A 6,475-nucleotide genomic window follows, 5' to 3' on the forward strand; every position below is an offset into this window, starting at 1 on the left:
TCAGTTTTAGAATAAATGCAACCAGAATGCTCTTTAGAAGTAATGATGGTGAGACTTCAGTTCACTTACTTTGAAATGTCATCAAGAAATACTAATCACCAGACAAGAATATCATGGTTGTTTAAGCAGAGGACCAGCAAAAAAAGGAAATACTCAATGAGATGAGTCAGCATAATAGTCACAGCATTGGAACCAATTATACCAATGACCATGAAGATGGCACAGAACTGGGCGACATTTCATTCTGTTATCCATAAGGTCATTATTAGTCAGAGCTAACTTGAAGGCACTTAACGATACACATACTTTTTTCCCTGGGAAACTAAGTTCTAAATTCTTGATTAAAATTAAATTGATTGAATATATAAAATTAAATAGCTCAAGCTCCAATTAGCTTTTCTTTTTAAAAAATGTTATTTCTTTCATAAAAAAAGTATATAACAAATATTAGTAATTTTAGATGCCTGTGTTAAGATAATTTTATGGCACATGAGTGTTGAGTCTAAGGAGGACACACATGATCCTCACCTATTTATGTTCACACCTTGTGTAATATCTCCTTGAATGTGAGTAGGACTTCCTTTCATTCATGTTGTTGTTGTTCTTATGTGCCATCGAGTCAGACCCAACTCATGGCGAGTCCTCCTTGGGTTGCCGAAGCAGTATCACTACAGAAGTAGATCGCCCAATCTTCCTTCCAAGGAGTGGATGATGGGTTTGAACCACCAGCCTTCTGGTTAGCAGTGAAGTGTCTTAGGCACTACGTTACCAGAGCTCCCCCATAGGGAAGTGAATATGGGAAAAGTGATGGGATGTCACTCTCCAGATTGTGTTCTGTCATATAAGTCTCTGTCTTGCTGGAAGACTCTCTCTCCAGGTCTCTCTCCTGATGGCCTTGAAGATACTAATTGCCATGTTGTGAATTGCCTTTGGAATGTTGTGAACTGCCTGTGGAGAAAGCTATATATGTGCCAGGGAACTGTGTGCAGCTTGTTGGAGCTGAGGGTGACCTTCAGCTGACAGCAAAAACAAAAACAAAACCGAAAGCCCACAAATGCAAGAAAATGAATTATATTAAATGAATTATATCAATAATCTTAGTGAACTTAGAAGTGGATTCTTTTCTAGTCACGTCTTCATCTTGACACTTTGACCCAGAGAAATGGACTCACAGAAACAGAAATAGTAATTATACATTTTAAGCCACTAAGTTCATGGTAATTTGTTACACAGCATGGATAACTAATACAGAATGTACACTCTTTTCCCATGCTGAAAATTCTCAAAGAGCTTTCGTTATTAAGGAATTTCATTGAATGCTATTTGTTGTTTCTAATTGCATTTTTAACAGTGATGACTTCTAATTGTATAAATGGGATAGGAAATTTTCAACTTTTCTAACACATGTGGCTGTCATTGGAGACACCTTTCAGAATCTGTTCCTTTCAGAAGTTGCTATGTATTTGTTTTGTCCCCTATGTTTCTTCTGTCCTCAAATAGCAACTGATATTTGGAACCATGACTCAGCACCACCTTAGGGAACAGGTATGTGGTAGTTAAGGGCATGTGTCAACTTGGCCGGGCCTGGTTTTGAGTGGCTTGAGAGCTGGCTGCAGTGATTCCCCACGATGAGACTGGCAATCAACTCCGTGGTGGAATCCACTGTGAGCAGGTGAGCAGCTGCTTTAGGGATGTGGTCTGCTCTCAGTACATAAGGAGAAGCTTTGGGAATGGTCTGCAGCTTTTTGGCATGCTTGGACTCTGCATGTAGCCAAGTCTCCATTCAGCAGCCTGCCATGTTTCCTGCCAATCTCAGGACTGTCTCTGGACTTTAGCTCGTGTTCTGCCATGTTCTTTGGTAATACTGAGACCGTGTAATTTATTTGTTGACCTTGGGCTTGTTAGCCTCAGCACCCACAGCTGCCTGAGTGAAGAGAAACTTCTAACTCCAATGGGAACCTCTAGCTGTGAACAAGAGGGAGAGATGAAGCCTAAGGTCAAGGGGCTTTCACGAAGCCCCTACCTAGAGCTTGGCACTTTGAACTTGGGCTTCTAGCTTCCAAAATTGTAAGAGAATAAACTCCTATTTGTTAAAGCCATCCACCTGTGGTATTTCTGTTAGAGCAGCACAATGGAACAAAAACAAGGTCATACCAGAGTTCATGATCAATTAGAGTGACCATATAATTTATTGTCCAAAAGGAACACTGCTAAGAGTGAAAGGGACAGTATTATGAATTAAAATGTGAGAAAAAGAAATACCTGGTCTGTCTGAGGCAAACCAGCATCAATGGTTCCCTATACTTATTAGTCATATATCAGCTTCAGTAAAACTAAACCAAAGTCTTTTGATTTATTCTAAACTGAGAACTTTAAATGATACTGGACTTAGAGCCACCCCTATGCTGTGACAGATTATGAGGCATAGCAGCACTATAGCTATATGAACAAGTTCCTGGAAGTTCAGGGCTATCTTACCAGCCAATTGTTCCTCAGTCTATAACATAGTGCCTGGAATATATTTGTGATTTAATATTCTTTATTCAATATTTGAAGATATAATTAATCTCTCCTTCTGGGATGGACATTATTGGTGCTCTGAACTACACGGCAGTTCCAACTATCCATTGATGAAACTGCATAAAATGAAAAGATTTACAACATCAACTGCTGAGGCAGATGTGGAGCAACTGAAACTCATATACAGCTGGTAGAAATCATCTCATATGCATACAGAAGCTGGACAATGAATAAGGAAGACTGAAAAAGAGTTGATGCATTATGGTGTTGACAAAGAACATTGAATATATTGAAGATGGGTAAAATATGGCACAAGAAATTTCCAAAGAAGATAAAAGGAATACACAGAGTCACTGTACCAAAAAGAATTTGCCAATTTTCAACCACTTAAGGTTGCATATGACCAAGAAGTCCAAGCTACCCTGAAGACATTGACCAAAAATAAGGCTCCAGGAACCAAGGAAATATGAATTGAAATGTTTAACAAATCGGTGGAATGCTGGAAGTGTTCAATTATTTGTGCTAAGAAATTTGTAAGATAACTCCCTTGCCAACCAATTGGAAGAGATCCATATTTGCGCCCATTCCAGTGATAGATGATCCAACAAAACAAAACAAAACCCACCTCCATTGAGTCAATTCCGACTCATAGCAACCCCCATTGAGTATCCAAGGCAGTAAATCTTTACAGAAGTAGATTGCCTAGTCTTGCTTCTGTGCAGTGGCTGGTGGGTTTGAACCACCAAACTTATGGTTAGCAGTCAGATGCCTTAAACACTGTGCTACCAGAACTCCTAGATGATCCAACAGAATGTGGAAAATATCAAACAATATAATTAATATCAAACCCAAATAAAATGTTGCTAAAGATAATTCATAAATAGTTGCACCACCATACTGAGAAGGAACTTCCAGAAATTCAAGCTGGATGTAGATGACTTAGAAGGAGAGTTATCATTGCTGTTGTCTGTCTGAACTGACAAAAGCAGAGAGTTCTAGAAAGGTGTTTACCTGTGTTTTATGATGGTACAAAGACATTATACTGTGTGAGTCATAACAGTATATGAATCATCTTTCCAGAATAGGAATCCCAAAACACAAAATTGTGATCATGTCGAAACTGTACATAGACCAAGTAGTTGTTCAAACGCAGGGGATACTGTGTGGTTTATACTCATGAAAGATAAGCCTAAGGGTTGTATCATTTCACCATATTTATTAACTCCTTATACTGAGAAAATAATCCAAGCAGCTGGACTGCAGCATCAAGATTGGAGGAAGAATCATTAATATGCAATGACACAAACTTGCTTGCTGAAAGCAAAAAGGACTTGAAGCACTTACTGATAAAGATCAAAGATATTTCAGTATGGATTATACCTCAACATAATTAAAAAAAAAAAATCCTCACAACTAGACCAATAAGCAGCACTTTAATAAATGGAGAAAAAAAATGAAATTGTCAATGTGTTTATTTTACTTGGAACCATAATCAAAGCCCATGGAAGCAGCCATCAAGATATCAAAGGGCATATAGCACTAGGGCAATCTGCTGGAAAACATCTCTTTAAAGTGTTAAAATGCAGCTTTGTGCAGTGGCAATATCATAGCCAATGAGGTGTATCCAAGACATGATTATTACTAATTGGGAAAAAAAAAAAAGTGTTAAAATGCAAAAATGCCACTTTGAGGACTAACGTGTACCTGATACATAACATGGTGTTTTCAATTGCTTCATATACATGTGAAAGTTGGACAATAGATAAGGAAGAATAAAGAAGAATTGATGGCTTTGAATTACAGTGTTGATGAACAACATTGAATATGCCAATGACTGTAAGAAGAACAAATCTGTCTTGGAAGAAGTACAGCCAAAATGTTCCTTACAAGCAAGGATGGCTGGACTTTGTCTCATGTGCTTATAACGTGTTATCAGGACAGACAAGTTCCTATTGAAGGACATCACACTTGATAATGTAGACCAAAAAAAAATCAACCTCACTGTCATCATGTTGATTCTGACTCATAACAACCCCAGTGGGTTTCCAAGGCTATAAATCTTTACAGAAGCAGACTGCACCATACATTCTCTGTAGAGTGGCTGGTGTGTTAGAACCACTGACTTTGTGGTTAGCAACAAAATGCCTGAGCCACTACCCACTAAAGCCCCTTGGTAAAGTAGAGGTGCAGCAAAAAAGAGGAAGGCCCTCAATGAGATGGAATGACAAAGTGACTGAAAAATGGCTCAAGCATAGCATTGGTTGTAAGGATGGTGTTTCATTCTTTGTACACAGGGTTGCCAGGAGTTGGAACTGACTTTATGCTACCAACAAACAACAACACAGATTGACACAATGTTGTTTTTAGGTGCCACTGAGTTAACTTTTACTCATAGAGACCCCATGTACAACAGAAGGAAACATTCCCCATCCTGCACCATCCTCACAATCCTTGCTATGCTTGAGCCCATCATTGTGGTCACTGTGTCAATCCTTCTCCTTCCCTTTTTCTCTCTCTGCATTACTAAGCATGACATCCTTCTCCATGTAAGTTCCCTTCTGACAACATGACCAAAGTAGATGTGATGGAATCTTGTCATTCTCACTTCATTCTGGCTTCTAGGATAGATTTTTTTCATTCTTCTGTCAGTCCATGGTATTCTCAGAGTTTTTCATCAACACCATAATTCTAAGGTATCAACTGTTCTTTGGTCTTCCTTATTCATTGTCCAACTTTCGCATACATATGTTGTTGTTATTGCTAGGTTCTGTCAAGTCATCTACAACTCATAGTGACACTATGCACAACAGAATGAAACACTAACCAGTCCTAAGCCAGCTGCATGATTCTTGCTATATTAGAGCCAATCACCGTTGCCACTGTGTCAATCCATCTCGTTGAGGGCCTTCACCTCCTTTGTCAACCTTCCACCTTACCAAGCATGACATCCTTCTCCAGGGAATGCTCCCTTCTGACAACATGACCAAAGTATGTGAGACAAAGTCTGTCAATTCTCACCTCCAAGGAGCATTCTGGCTGCACTTCCTCCAGGACAGACCTGTTATTTCTTTTAGCAGTCCACAGTACTTTCAGCATTCTTTGCCAACACCACAGCTCAAAAGCATCAATTCTTAGGTCTTCCTTATTCATTGTCCAGCTCTCACATGAATATGAGGTGACTGAAAATACCAAAGCTTGTGTCAGGCACACCTTAGGACTAAAGGAGACATCTTTGCTCTTCAGGACTTGAAAGAGGTCCTTTGAAACCAAATTGCCCAGTGCTACACGTCACCTGATGTCCTGACTACTTCCATTGGCATTGATTGTAGAACCAAGCAATGTGAAGTTTTTGACAACTTCAATCTTTTCTCCATTTATCGTAATGTTGCCTATTGGACCAGTTGTGAGGATTTTTGTTTTCTTTATATTGAGATGTAATCCATATGCCAGACTGTATTCTTCAATCTTCATCAGTAAGTTCTTCAAGTCATCCTCACTTTCACTAAGTAAAGCTGTGTCATCACCATACCACAGGTTGTTATTGATTCTTCCTCCAATCCTAATGCCAAGTTTTTTTTTTTTTTTCATATAGTCCAGGTTCCCAGATTACTAGCTCAGCACACACACTGAGTAAGTATGGTGAAAGGATACAACCATGACACACTCCCTTCTTGATTTTAAACCATGCAGTGTTCCCTTTTTCTGTTTGAGTGACAGTTTCCTAGTCTATGTACAGATTCCTCATGAGTACAATTAAGTGTTTTGGAATTCCCATTCTTCTCAGTGTTATTCAATATTTGTTATGATCCACACAACCAAATGCTTTTGCATAACCAATAAAACACAAGTAAACATCTTTCTGGTACTCTTTGCTTTGAGCCAAGATCCATCAGACATCAGCAATGATATCCCTAATTCAACATCCTCTTCTGAATCCACATTGCATTTCTGGAAG

General features: G+C 38.9%; 1 pseudogene; it reads left to right on the plus strand.

The window, feature by feature from the left end:
* The first annotated feature begins 4,104 nt into the window (after window positions 1-4,104).
* Window positions 4,105-4,267, plus strand: LOC122151476 (annotated as a pseudogene).
* Window positions 4,268-6,475: the final 2,208 nt, after the last annotated feature.

The sequence above is a fragment of the Orycteropus afer genome, unplaced genomic scaffold (assembly GCF_000298275.1).
Source record: "Orycteropus afer afer isolate SDZICR_OR568_19922 unplaced genomic scaffold, OryAfe1.0 scaffold00475, whole genome shotgun sequence".
NCBI lineage: Eukaryota > Metazoa > Chordata > Mammalia > Tubulidentata > Orycteropodidae > Orycteropus > Orycteropus afer.